Consider the following 15,672-nt stretch of genomic DNA (forward strand, 5'->3'; position numbering starts at 1 on the left):
GGTGGCCTGGATGTGAAGGGTCAGTGATGATTTTCTCTGCCCTTTTCATGATTCTAGAATAGTACAGGTCCTGTAAGGAGGGCAAGCTAGCATCAATGATATTTTCGGCAGACCCAACTATTCGATGTGACCTAATTTTGTCACAATTAGACATCTAAACCACACTGTTATGGAAGAGCTGAGAACAGACTCAATGACTGCAGTATAGAATGAATCAACAGTTCCTATGGGAAGTTGAACTTCCTCATCTGCCATAGAAAGTACATTTGCTGTTGTACCTTTTTTATGATGGACTCTACATTGAACTATATGGAGTGAGCAAACATGCGTATGAATTCCTGGTCTCTGTAAATAAAGCTCAAGCAAATGGGAATCAAGCATTCTTGTATTCAGCACTGAAAGGATGTGATATGCTGTATTACTGAAATTGTATTATGCGTACACTGATGTATTTTATCTTACTACATGCATTGTCCTTTGTGTTATGCTACTGTACTGTATTTGATATTTTTCCTGGCGTCTGATGAAAACAGGTTCTGCTCAGTCAGAATTTCAGTGTTGGGAAATGAAAAATGAGATGAGATACAGGTATGCAGGGTTTTTCTTGCAGTTTTTACTGAATGATTTGCCTGTGTGACCTTTTCATGCTTCGGTTTTCATATATATATAAAAAAAAAACACATTTGTCACTAATGCAAGTGAAAATGGAAGTTTAAAATACTAAGGAGTGGGCATATTATGAGTGTTCAGTGAAAAGCATTGTGAAACCCCACCACTTAATGCTGTTTGCAAATAGCTCCCAAAAAATGAAACTACACTTCCAATTCAGACATAGTAGGTCTTGTTGCTCCAGCATCTAAGATGTGAAGCAGTGAGTCCTACTGTGATGGTCACCACAGGGTCAATGGGAGAATGCTAGACCACTTTCCCAATTAAAGAATGAATAACTGCAAATAATGCTCATTTCACGGAAGAGCAGGGCAGATTAGTGTTCCTCAGCACTCCACTCTAGGTCAGTAAAGGACTGGAGGACTGAGCACTCCAAGGCTGTTCAGTAGAGGTGGAAAGATTGGAACCCCAGGGTTACAAGCATCTCATGGAAGGTTAGGAGGTTTGTACATCCCAAGGTCAATCTAATCTGACGTAGGGTTGGATGAATTTAGAACCCCAGGGTTAGTCACATCTGGTGTGGGAATAGGAGAGCCAAGCACCCAAGGGAAAACCACATCTGCTATGGTGGTAAGAGGCCATAACAACCCAAGGTCAGCCACATCTGGCATGGGACTAGGAAGAGTGAGTACTCTAAGATGAGTCACAGCTGGTGTAGATGAATGATATCTCAGCGAGTGATGTTTTATTTTTACTTTTATTGATACTGACTTCACAGGCTACTCAATCAGGATGAATTTTTTTCAGTAATAATAGACTGAATCACTAGGCAAATGATAGTGTACAGAAATGGAGGATGTATAACAGTGAAATAGGAAACATTTACTTCAATTAAATTTGAGATGAGAGGAAGCACATTAAGGGAATGGTGATTTTCTTTTCTACTCAGGCTTTTAATTAGTACTTTTGTTTTAGAGTGTTCTTTGATTTAGGGACAGGACATTGGTGGACTTCTAAGTGTCACATGCTAGTTAGCTTTTCTTGTAGTGAATGCCGTATAAACTCTTGGCAATGCAATGCAAACTGTCCCTTGTATATATTAATCTTAGGAGGTGAAGGCTTCCCTTAGTGGTGTTCCTCACTCTAACTTGGTATACCAGCTGCTCTGACTTTCGTTATCTGATAGAGTAACATTTGTGTGTTTCTTACCTGGCAATTATAACCATGTAAGGACATTTCATTGCTTTACATGCATTTAGGTAAAGTGGTAGCCCTCTTAACTGCTCATAGGTATGCATGCATTAGTGACTGTGTGTGTGTGTGTGTGTGTGTGTGTGTGTGTGTGTGTGTGTGTGTGTGTGTGTGTGTGTGTGTGTGTGTGTGTGTGTGTGAGAGAGAGAGTGTGTGTGTCTGTCCATCTTTGTGCATGTATGTGCCTATGTATGTATCTATGTGGGTCTCCTTCACTACACCGACATGCCACAAAGCCGACACCCAAAACACCGAGACCAAAAGACCGACAATGCAGATGATCGACAAGGTGAAATCCCGACAGCCGAAACGCCGACATGGGCAACGTGTGAGCGTGACTCGGTAAGTGTGCGATAGTGAGGGATTTAGGGTTAGGGAGCGGACAGGTAAGTGTGGGATAGTGAAGGATTTAGAGTTAGGATGCGGGAGAGGTGAGTGTGTGGTAGTGTCGGACTTAGGGTTAGGGTGCGGGTAAGGTAAGTGTGTGATAGTGACGGACTGTAGTTTTAGGGGCAGGTTAAGTGAGTTAGGGTTAGGGTGCCGGTAGGGTGAGTGTGCGATAGTGATGGACTTTATGTTTAAGGGTGGGTTAAGTGAGTTAGGGTTAGGGTGCAGGTAGGGTAAGTGTGCGATAGTGACGGACTTTAGGTTTAGGGGTGGGTTAAGTGAGTTAGGGTTAGGGTGCTTGTAGGGTAAGTGTGTGGTAGTGTCGGACCTTAGGGTTAGGGTTTGGGTTAAGGTTAGTGCATATATAGTTGTGTGTAATGTGTAGTTTATGTTTTGTGTGTCGGTGTTTTGGGTGTCTGTGTTATGGTGTTCGGTTTTGTGAGTTGTTGGTATTGTGTGTTTTCAGTCTTTTGGTCTCGGTGTTTTGGGTGTCAGCTTTGTGGCATGTCGGTGTAGTGAAGGGGACCCATCTGTGTATATATGTATAAGTACAAGTGTACAAGACTGCACATTTCTGTGCCTGTGTGTGTTTGTTTTTGTATGCACATATGTGCTTGTATGCATGTATGTGTGTACAAACATACATCCTGTCCTGGATCAGCCTGCTCTTAAGGATTAGTTCTATAGGCTGTGGTTCCTCTAATGCTCTCTGACTGTAAATAACACAAACTGGGTATTGAAAGTGAAAGAATGAGTGAATGAATGAAATATACAGTCTTGTCAAAATGTAAACAAATTGCAGCTTCTAATTGTTTCCCTAAATTAGAAAATCCAAAAATAACCATAAATTCCAAACCAGAAATTCATCCCTGTTTTGGCACCTATGTCTCTGATGCAAACAGGTAACCTGTAAATGGTTCATCTCCAAGGCCCTTACTTACACTTATCAAGGGTATCAGAACTTGTCAGAGATTTGAGATTCATAACTAGGCTTAAAAAGGCCCTTGTGGTCATTAGCCTAGTAAACACCTATGAACCTATGAGTTATATAATGTTTGAGTGAAAAAGATTGGGTGGATTATAAGTGTTGTATAATGTTTGCAACTGGGAGTGTGTCATTTTGGTTTGTGATGTAAAATTTTTGCAACTAGAATTGTGTCAGTGTGGTTTGTTTTCATTTATAGATATGTATGATTGCCTATGTAGTAAGTGATGGTTTAATAAAGAAGTTTCTTGTTTAAAAAAAGACAGGAATTGAATATGTTATGTAATATTGCTTAGGTTATATGATATATAGCAATATATGTGAAGTATAATATAGCAATAACCCACACCTGGGTGTGGGTTATGCTGGAATTACCCACAGTTGGTGTGGTTTGGTCACAAGGGCAAAGCCCGAGTGGCCAAACAAAGCCAACCGTGGGTAAATCTAGCATTACCCACACCCAGAAGTGGGTTATTGCTATTATACAATGACATTATTTAAGAAAAAAAATAATTACTTTTCTTAAATAATGGCATTGTATAATGCCTCCTTGCTGCCCTTCCGCAGCTGTCTGGTATTCTGCGGCAGTTCTGATGTACTGCGCATGCATATGCTCACGCAGTACATCAGAGCTGTGGGCAAAAGCAACGGAAAAAGCAAGATCTCCGTTGCTTTTTACAAACTGTTTTGCTATGTTAAATGGGTTTAACATAGTGAGACAGCTTTAAAAACAGCAATGGAGAATCTCCATTGCTTTTTTTAAAGCTGTCTCGCTATGTTAAACCCATTTAACACAGCGAGACATTTTTGAAAAAAGCAACGGAGAAAGCAAGATCTCTGTTGCTTTTTACAAACTGTCTAGGTATGTTAAAGGAGTTTAACATAGCGAGATAGCTTTAAAAAAAGCAACGGAGAATCTCTGTTGCTTTTTTTAAAGCTGTCTCGCTATGTTAAACTCGTTTAACATAGCGAGACAGTGTGAAGCAACGGAGATCTTGCGTTCTCCGTTGCTGTAAAAAAAGAGTTATAGTAATGGAAAAAGTCCGGGCGACCGGATGTTTTTCCATTACTATAACTCAGATTTACAACGTGCACGCTGCCAATCAGCGTGCACATTTTTGAATATTAATGGGGGGTCATTGTATAATGTTTGTTATGTTAATATAGTTTGCTTTTATATGAAATGTAAATTTGTCTGTGTCAGACGTGATAATTCAGTAAATGTGTTTGAAAAACAAAATAACCACATGATATATCATAGTATTCTTAGCTAAATGTTAATAATACCAACTACAGTTTACATATGTGAGTAAATAGACAGGCACAGACAAATTTGTATATTATAGGTATGCCATTTTTCATGATAAGTTGTACCTCCTCTACTAATAGCAGTAAATGTATAAATAAAAACGTAATGGCTCAGTGTCAGCATTACCCTTGCATTTATACACCTTGTACTGAAATAGAGCAGCAGCTATGGTTCCTTATATGATCTTTCTAATCACTGATGTATTTAAATAGAAGGCACACTCTTTCTTGATTTGATTTCCCTCCCTTTATTTAGAGCTAAGTCAGCACTTCCTTTCAGTAAACTACAGAGCACTGTGAGGTGACATTCACATTTCTGAATATCATGCCTTTCCCACGCATTACATATATGCACAGACTACTGGTGTTTTAATGAAAAGGAACAAAATAGAAAAAAAATAAATAGGTTGCTTATCAGTCCAAATACGACCTCTGCAATCAGAATAGGTTGCTTATCAGTGTCTGTCTCTGGGTCACAGGACTGAGGGTTTAGTGGACTCATTTGTCTCACCACAAAATAGCTGCTTTACACAACCCCTGTGTTTACCGTTACAGTCAGCAGTATTAAATATCCTCTTAGAATACTAAACTACAAGTCTTCATTCTAAAACTGTTTATTTTTTATTGTTTACAGTTTCTTTGTTGAACAGCATGAATATTTTTGCATAAATCCATAAAACTGACATTGCTTTCCAGGTAAACATTAATTACATATTACTTCTTTATCAGGGTTCATAGGTTCATAGGTAGGTACTAGGCTATTGGCACTAGGGCCTATATAAGCCTAGCCAAAAATGTACCCTGGCTTTCGCCACACAAGAAAATTATTTTCCTGTGCCCCTGTCGAGAGTTAGGGGACATAATGTCATGTGGCAGTTAAGTGACATAGAGCTACTTCGTGTGACCATTCTCAGTGTCTCAGCACCACCTCACATCTTGTGAGTGGCTGTGCATGACATCCTGCCTAACAGGACCTGAAAGTGGTTGTTGTGGAAAATAGTTTAATACTGCAAGAACTGAGAAAACTTACTGAGCAGTGGGGACCACAAGTGAACTTAAATGTAAAAAGTGCAAGGTCAGACATCTTGACAAAAATAAATGACAGATGCCTTTGGGGTTTTTGTTGCTGTGGAAGGTGTCAGGTGAAGTTCAGAATTTGGGGATCATTGTAGCATCCAGCATAGACATGTCTACATAGCAGAGAATGCAGGTGGCCATGAAGTAGGATGGTTTAATGCATTGTTATACTATACTCAGTTTGATGGATGTGTCTTAAAAAGATTTCAGGGCAGAGGGAAATGATCGAGCAAAAGGTTAGCAGTGGTCTGAAGATTTTTGGCAGATACCTTAGGAAAATCATGTTTAGGCTCTCAACAGCTATAGTCAAGACAAAGATAAGAATGCTAATGTGAGATCCAGACTGAATACACACCTTGAGGGATGTGAAAGTGGATGGGTGGAACTTCTTGTGGAAATGAATAATGTGTAAAGGTGGTACATTTGACAGACAGAGGGTAACAAAACTAAGGAGAAATAAGTTTATTTAAGAGTGAATGGATAATGAAAATTCTTAAATAATAGATCATAGACCATTAGATTAATGGAGTTAAAAAAGGATACAGCAGAGGAAGACACAGAGAGTATTGTGACTTCCTCTTCAGTCTTTTTACCTCACAGAGACATGAGCAAGGTTCCTTGGTTCATAGGTAGGTACTAGACTATCGGCCCTAGGGCCTATACAAGCCTAGCCAAAAAAGTACCCTGGCTTTCACCACCCAGGAAAATTATTTTCCTGTGCCCCTTTTGAGCAGAGCCACAGAGGTGAATTTCCTATCTCCCATCCAGTCATCAAGATTTTTCTTGAAGAGTGCTAATGAGGAGCTTTGTTTGATATAGATAGGTAGTTTGTTCCAGAGTATGGGAAGTCTCTGGAACAGGAATCTATCCCTCCAGCATGTTCTGTTTATTGTGGTGACAAGGCTTAGGTCCCTACAGCATGTAGCTCAGAGGAATTGGGATTTCGTTAAGTGAAGCATGTCCAACAGCTCTGGGTTTGACATAGCTTTGTATGTTAGGCAAAGATCGCCTCTGAGTAGGCGATATACGATGGAGTAAAGCTGGAGTTTTATGAGATGGTTTGTGTAAGGCATCTGTTTGAGGCCAGTAATCCTCTTTGTGAGGTATTTCTGCGGCCTTTCCAGTTGTTGTAGATGTCGTGTGAGGTACATACCAAAAGGGGCGCTGTACTATATTATGGGTCTAATGAGTGATGAGTAGAGGGGAACAATTACCTCTTTTTTCCTGGATGAGAAACCTTTTGTGATGAGGTGTGCCATGCAGAAGGATTTCCTGACTACTGTGGCGATGTGATTATCAAAGGAGAGACTACTGTCCATCTGTGTTCCAACGTCTGTTTGTTAAAACTTGCTACCTTATCAGTTTACTGCATTTATGAAGAAGTTAAAACACTAAATAATCACATTAAAATAGTTCACTTGACAGTCTTGTGAGTCATTGAGTAAAGGTGTTACCTCTCAGTTGGTTATAGAAAAAATAGATTTTGTAATGTAATCCATGTATTTTGATGGACATAATAGTTATGAACCAGAATGGAATCAGCGTGGGTCTTCAATTTTCACCAGTAGTGAACATAAAAAATTTTTACACCTGAGTGTTGTTGAAGTGACAAATATTCTGGAAGCTATACTATGAGCTGACAAACTTTATTGCATTGTTTGGTGTATACATGAATAATATAAATGTGGTTTTGACTGATGAATCTGAGTACTTGCATGACTAGTAGAAACCACTGAACCAGCTAAGCAGCAAATATGCTAGATTTGAGATGGGGTAGCTATGACAATAAAGCAGTTAGAGCACATACAGGAACACAGGACAAGGCAAGAAAGCAGCTTTTAAGGCTATATAGAATTTTGGAAAGTAAAGTGAAATGGATTTAACAGCATATGGTAAATGCAAAATAGAAGCATGGAATAGTTTTGTGGAAGGTATTTTGGGTAAAACATAAATGACAGAGTTGCAGTATCAGGTTCAGAAGTTTAAGAATGTGGTACCAAAGTTAATATAGATAGAATATTGATGCATTATGAAAAGGAGAAGATTGTTTAAGTTATAGTAACCAAGCTGAAAATGTATGTGCATGGGAACATATGCATTTGTGGAGCATTATTACTTTCAGGTGACATGGAAACATCATTTGTATTTTGTGGATCTGATAACGGAGTGTAAGTGGCAGAGACTGAAGTTCAGACTTTTCTTCCCAGCTATTTTGAAGAAATATCCAGGGAGTTGTTATGGCTAGGCTTGTATAGGCACTAGGGTCGATAGCCTAGTACCAACCTATGAACCTATGATCTGCAAAGGAAAGGTGTTGACATTTAACAGTCTGGGTGAAGACACTGGGAACACGAGTTGCTTGTGAAAATAACTCAGTTACAACCAGAAAAATAACAAAGAGACTATTGAACTACAGATGCCAAGGAAGTAGGAGAAATAGATGGGAAATAGGAAGAGAAATTGGATTTAATTAAGAAGTCGCATCTGTTTAAGTGTGCAGTTCCAGGTATAAGATGGGTAGATGGAGTGCAAAGTTTTACATGATGGTATGAATTGATGTATATCAAGGATGTATTACTAAAGATAAGACAATGGTATTGTCCAGTTAGTAAGTGGAAGGACTGAATACGGTCAAAATATTGGGTGAGCAATGGTTCTCTCATTTTTTTTTTTGGTTAGCGTTCATATGAAGCAAATTATATCTGATTACATAAATATGATACTGAGAGTATATTGTTAGGTCTATATTGAATAGTCAATTTGCATTAAATCAACTATTTACTATAGAAAAAGCAATTCATAAATAGTATCCATACAAACAAAAAAAATTATATTTGCAGGGGGGCAATCCATCATCCACCCCCACACTTCCCATACTTTAAGTACGGCAACTCCAAGATCACACAGCAGTGTGGAAAAAACAATTTCCTTCATCCTACTGATTGTGAAAGCAGTGCCTGTGAATCACTCAGAAAAATACACTCACAACTCACACCACTTAAACTACTTGGAGGCAAATGGTAAAAAAGTATGTCAACCAAACATACTTAGATGAAATGGACAAACTACACATTTTGACCATGTGCATTCTAACTAAATAAATGGCACTCATACTGTTACAGGTTAGAGTTTACTTATGTTAACTGGTTGGGGATTGGCATAATGTTTAAGATGCTTACCACATAGACAAGAAGGGCAAGGTTTAATTCTCACCAAAGAAAACTGGCTAGACCTAAATGGTCCACAAGGACAGCCAGTCAAGTATTTACCTATGAGCCTATAAGTATAAAAGATTGCAATAGTAACAAATGTATTCATGTGGGCAGTTTATTTACCTATTCCTAGTTAATGATGAAGGATTTTGGGAAGGAAACCCTAGCAAGTATTAGGTTTGATCTGACTATAACATGATAATGTCTATGGGATCAATTTTTGGAGGGAGTTGTCAGTGTGATAGTTACAAGAGAAGTCATGCTGCTGAAGGACACTGTTATACATTTCTTGGCATTTAGATTCATTTGTTAGCTATTTGCTTGGGAGAGGCCCTGTTGTAGGTTATTGGTGTTCTCTGAGGAATTTATGATGGCACCGCATTTGCAGTCATTTGCAAACTTGGTGAGATGTAAACTTTTATGTTTGCTTTGACCTCCAAGAAGTAAATGTTAAAGTGGAGTGGCCCAATGACTGAAATATTGAGTACACCAAAGACAGGTCTTCTGGGTGTGGTAGAGCTGCCCACCTAATTTCATGGGATTTATTTGTGAGTCAAATTTCTATCTAATGAGTTACATAGCGATATGCATTTAGCTAGTCGAGCTTGTTGAATGCCTTGGCGAGGTCTAGATATGTGGTGTGCACTGATTTGCCATTGCCTCAGTAACCTTCTCACAGAAATTGACCAGGATACACAGGCAGGATCTGCCCTTGATAAACCCATTCTGGCTTGGGCAAAGAGTTGGTAAGTTGCCTATGTCAGTATTTATTAATGCCATAATGATCCTTTCCATAGTCTTACATATAAGGCTGGTCAGGCTTATGGATTTATAATCCCCCATTTCCATTGTTGCCCACCTTTTTGTAAGGGGATGACTGTTACTTTCCTTCATTCAACCGACGTGAAGCCATTTTGCAGGCGGATACTGAATAGCCTCTGTGGGGTGTCCGACAGATCCTGTTTTGGGCTAAGCAGTAGGCAGCCTGGTATGTCATCTGGCCATACGGAAGAAGTATTTTTGTCTTTGAAGAGTGCATTGAGGAATTATTCTAGAGAAATCTGAGGGGTGGTCTAGATGTGGGTATCTGATCTGGCAAGATAGGAAATAAGAGGTAGGAAACATTAGAGCAAAAATTGTTGGCTGGTAGATTAGCTATGTCCTCCGGCTCCAAGTATATGATACCATTTACTATTAGTTCTGTACTGAGCATTGTTTCTTGGGTTTCTAACATCATTAAAGAAGGCTTTGCAGTTATTCTTCACCCTGGGTTTCTGTTTTATCTCATATCTGGCCTTGGTTGATATGATCAGGGTTCAGAGTTCCATATTTAGTTTATTAAGAGTGTTTTTAGCATCTTGAGAGTTAAGTTTATTTTTACAAGTAATGATTTGTTTTGTTTCTCTTATAGATTCTGTTTATATATGGGTTCTACCATGAGGTTTATTCTTAAATTTTACATTATATTTACTTTGGAGGGGGATAGATCAGTCTGTACATAGAATTTGGTGATAATGGTTTCAACATATGAAGCAAGATCATCAGATATAAGGTGATTTTGAATCTGGTCAAGTCATCTCCCAGTTTTAATAGATTAACCATGCCATAATCTTGGAATACCGGGGTATTGGAAAATTCTAGCTGCTTCAGTCTTGAGGTGGATGTGACAGATTGTGATCTGATTTGACCAAGGAGGAATTTATAAAAACAGTAAATGGTCATACTGAAGCAAAGCTCTCTAATAAGGACCACGTCTAGGATTTTATCGCCCTTGGTTGGGCTATGGACTAACTGGTCCAGAGAGTTTGCATTGATGAAGTAGAGAGATTTCTGGGCATGTAGGTTTGAGGCTGTATAGGCTTCCCAGTTAATGGAGGGGTAGTTGAAGTCTCCTAGGAGAATGGTGTTTCACTTAATGCATATGAATTCCCTACTAGTTAGGTGGAGGTATGGGCTAATGGGGACACAGAGAGGGTCCCATTGTTTCTATGATATTATAAAGCTATTTTTTTTAAAAGTAAGCTGGATGTGGGAGATTTCCAGGTTGTTATCTTGTTTAATGAGTCTGGAGGTGAAATGCTTTTTATAAGAATATGGAGACATCCCTTTAGTGCTTCATCAAATGTAGTGGGCCTGAACATGGTGCTTAATTGTTGATTTCCTGCAATTTTGGCCTAGCTAAAGGGATTGTATACATTTTCATTTATTTTAAGTGAGTGTATTAATTCGGCTTGTTTGTGAGGCTCTTGGTTGATTCCCGCAGAGTTCAGCAATACTTGATGTCCTTACTTGTGCCTCTGAAGTGATTTACTTGCATCATGTGCCATATGAGCACAGGCTAAGCACTTGTATTTAAAAAATACACTTCCTGAAGCTATTTTAATGATCAACTACTGATTTCTTGTTTTATTTGTGCGTATTTATCTGTTATCTGCTGAAATTACTGCAGTTGCTCGAACTATCTTGTTATTGGTCTGATTGACTTGAAATCACCTTGTCTAGCTAGTTTGTTAAAGTTGCTTTGTGGTAGCATACACTCTCAAGCAATCTTTTTTGTCCTTTTATATTAAGTGGACTGGGATATTCCATCTAGTAGCAGTATGTGGCAGCCTGTTCTAACTGAGATGGAAAACACAGAAGTTTACGTATAAAACTAGTACTGGGACTATAACCTGCAGTTTAGTGATGCACTGCACAAGGTTAAGCTCTGAGGAGTTAGTTTGCATGTCACATAGGACTAATATTGGATTATCTTCAGTTGATTAAACTTCTGAAATGATGAACGTTATATGGCCAAGACCATATAACCGACATTTTGGAAGGTCGAACAGTGTGAATGGAGATTGCTATACATTGTGGAAAAGGAAATTTGTCATTTTCCTCAGTGTAGTGTGATCTCAGAGTTGGTATATTTAATTAGCAGGGGGTAGCCCCCCTGCAAAAAAAAAAAAAAAAAAAAAAAAGATTGTTTTTATTTTTTTTATTTTAGTTTCGACCTTCCAAAATGTTGGTTATATGGTCTCAGCCATATAACGCTCTGCATTTCGGAAGTTCAATCAACTGAATGTAACCCCTAATATAATACCCTAGCTCTATTCAATACTAGTCCATAACCCTAGAGACCACCCTAGGAAACCTCTTTAAAACCCAGTCCTCAAATTCTAACACCCCACCCTATATCCCACTCTGGTCCAGACAACATGTATATACAATTTCTGAATGTATCTAGCATTGTAGATGCAGGCATCCTGAGACAATGTAGCAATTGTTTCATGTTCACTGACTCTGTTTTAATCCTTAAAGAAACCAACACAATATGTGAAAGATGTACATACACATTTTCCTTGGAGGCAAAAATGTTGTATACAAACATGGTTGTCAAGAACACAAACACTGCATCCACCACCCATAGTGTCCACACACATAGACCATCTTATGTTGAAGCACAAAAAAGCAATCTCCCCAAATATCAAAGACCTCCTAAGCATGCAAACAGCAATGCCTATCCTCAACAATCTCTAAAGCATACACCATAAGCAACACCCATCACCACACACAAACATACACCCAATGGACTCCCCGATAAAAAAGCCCATAAGGCAAGCAAAAAAATTACTCAGGACTCTTGTCATAGAGAACTTCATTGTATAACACACAGATGCCCCACTCACCAGACTGGACAAGGAGAATATTATGGTCAGTATCCATTGACTTGATCCATCAAGTTACACATGCACTGAAGTCACTGTACCAAAGGTACCAGAATGATTCTATCATAGTCAATGTTGGCATACATTACATGAGAGATAGCTCTCTGGATTATGTGAAGAGAGACATTATGGATCTCTCTCAATATGTGTCTCAGATCAGTATGTACCTTGCAATGACCAGCATTCTACTTTCATCAAGGACTATGCCACAGTATGATCAAAAATAATTGACTTTATCAATTGCTTTAGTTTCTGGTATCAGTCCAGAGATTCAATATCTGTCAGCCTGGGAAGACATAGTCTAAATACCACGCTGCTTTGCCAAAGATGGCCTGCACCTATCCCCCTCGGCTTTCGGATTTCGGTTAAAATTTTATCTGCTCATAGAGCCTTTTTTAGGCAATGACAAAGTGACAATCCTACCAACATAGCAAATCAAACCTAAAGGTGCTACTGCTCAAAGATAGGAGCCTTAATAAGAAGGAATACACTCTACAACCTCTACTCACTCTGGAAAATACAGACATCTGTGCCATTACCAAGACATGATTTAAAGCCACAGAAAGTACTCCAGCAGTACAAGGCTACAGTGCCTTTCACACATTTAGTTCATCAGCCACACAGATAGGGTCTAAAGGTGGAAGTGTCTCAATCTATGTTAGCAACAAGTATACCTCAAGGTTGGATGAACAAGATGATACCCTGGAGTTCATTCACATGTGAATCACATTAGAATTCCTTACCATATCTTAACAAGCTATAGATCACCATCTATGTCTCAAGAATCCCACAACTCTTATCTAGACCTACAGGAGGCACTCTCCATCCAACCAAACACTCTATTTATGGGAGACTTTAACTATCAATCTATTGACTGGGAAACATGCACTGCCTCCAACTTGCAGGCACAATGTTTCATAGACTTTATTAGCACAGATGCCACTGATCAGATAGTGCACACTCCATCCAGGGGTTCAAGCATACTGGACCTTATTGTCACCAATTTCTCACTAATATGGGAGAATACTGACCCCCCCCCCCGATCACATCATCACTGGTGAGGTCAGATAACAAAGCTGTCTCATTTGAAATAAAAATCAGCTTGGAAAAAAAACAACAAAACCTGTTACAGTTAGAAACTATTCTAAAGCAAACTATATCCTATTGTATTAAGCCTCAGTTTGTCAAAATTCAATGTTCCCAGATTTCACAATAGCTTATGCAGAATTATTCACAGAAACACTGGATAAACATGTAAATGGCTACAAAGAGGCTTCTGTACTTACCAGAAGTGAGCCCAAAACAAACCTCAACAACAAGCCGCACTGGTGGAATCTTAATCTTAACAGGTTATATAACAAAAGGAAGAAAGTCATGGTTGAAATCATAAAGAGCAGCTCTCATAATGACAAGAGCTCACAAATAAAACTAAACACAAAACTGAGAGGGTTACTTAAATCCAACAAGGCCAATTTTGAGGTCATGATAGCTGCTCAGGCTAAACACAACCACAAGGCCTTATCCAGCTAAGTCTAAAACCTCAAAGGTAACAATAAAACAGTGGCTCCTTCAGTGAGTACAGTGACATAGCAAATCTGTTGGCGGACAAATTCAGCTCAAATTTTGCCAACCCTTCTGAAATACCTACCAGCATAAATCTCTCAACTATCAGCAGAGAGCAGGTTATAGCAGCTCTCACTAAGAATAAAACACAGCCTTAATGGGACCCGACAATTTCTCAGGTTGCCTCCTAAACAGTCTAAAACATGATCTGTCAGGACCACTTGAGTCACTTTTCAACTACAACCTCAAAACAGGCTATGTAAAAAGTGAATGGAAGATGGTAATATTTATCCCCTTCACAAAGGCTTACCATCAACTGACCATGGAGGCTACAAATCCATTAGTCTGACTAGTCTAATATACAAATCCATGGATGGAATCATCATGAAAACAATCAATAAAGACATTGGCAACCTACAAACACTGGACTGTTTCAGTTTGGTTTTGTCATAGAAAGGTCATGCCTACTTAACCTGGTAGACTTCTTTGGGAAGATAACCAAGGAAATGGATGAATGGAAAATGGTATATACTACCTACCTAGATTTGGCCACTCAGGTATTGTGGATAAACTTACCAAACTAAGCATAAATCCCTACATAACTTGATGGATTTGCCAGTGGCTCATAGATAGGACCCAAGAAGTCACACCACCAAGAGGAATGTCACCAATGGAGTACCACAGGGCTCCATGCTCGGGCATTCCTGTTTGACATCTACTTTTCAGAGGTCATGGCTTATGCAAGGGCCTGTGGCTCACCAAGTTCGCAGACGACTGCAAATTGGGAGTTATCATATCCTCCAAGAGGGTCTAACACAGTTGAATGACTTGTGTCAAAGTCACAGATTAAAACTCACATAATGAAGTGATTTATAGTGCATTTTGGTAAAATGTCTACACAGGTAAATAATTCCATTGATAAGACCCCCTCTTAGAGTTGACCTGTTAATAAGAGATTTAGGAACATATGTAAACAGTAATATGGCCTTTGTCTAGGGTGTATATTACATGAATGAGCGATCAAAATGTTGAGTACAACATGCTCGACATACTTTGATCACTCGATCATGTCATCAAATCCCAAAAAGACTGAAAAAAACAAAATTAAAAGATTTTGCTTGTCCCACTCCAAACATACAACACAAACACATACAACTAATTCATACAAACCCTACACACTCACATCACTCAAACACTCAAACACCTACACAAACACACATACTTTTAAAACAAAGTGGGGGGCTTTGCCCCCCACACCCCCCTAACTAAATATACCATCTCCGAGATCACTGTACATTAGGGAAAGGGCAATTTCTCGGTAATTGTGCAAGCAATTACTGGGAAATTGCCCTTTCTTCTATGTACAGTGATCTCGAAGTTGGTACATTAAATAAAGCAGCCTCTTATGAAGCCATTCCTGACAGTGTAGCATGTTTATGTCACATGTTACACTCACCAGGAAGGCTAACCAAAACAATTTGGAGGTTCCGATTACATGAACGGTCGATCAAAGTATGTTGAGTATCTTGTACGCGACATTTTGATCACTCATTCATATAATATAGACCCT

This window comes from Protopterus annectens, chromosome 4.part1 (genome assembly GCF_019279795.1).
Source record: "Protopterus annectens isolate FY-2018-M chromosome 4.part1, PAN1.0, whole genome shotgun sequence".
Lineage (NCBI taxonomy): Eukaryota > Metazoa > Chordata > Ceratodontiformes > Protopteridae > Protopterus > Protopterus annectens.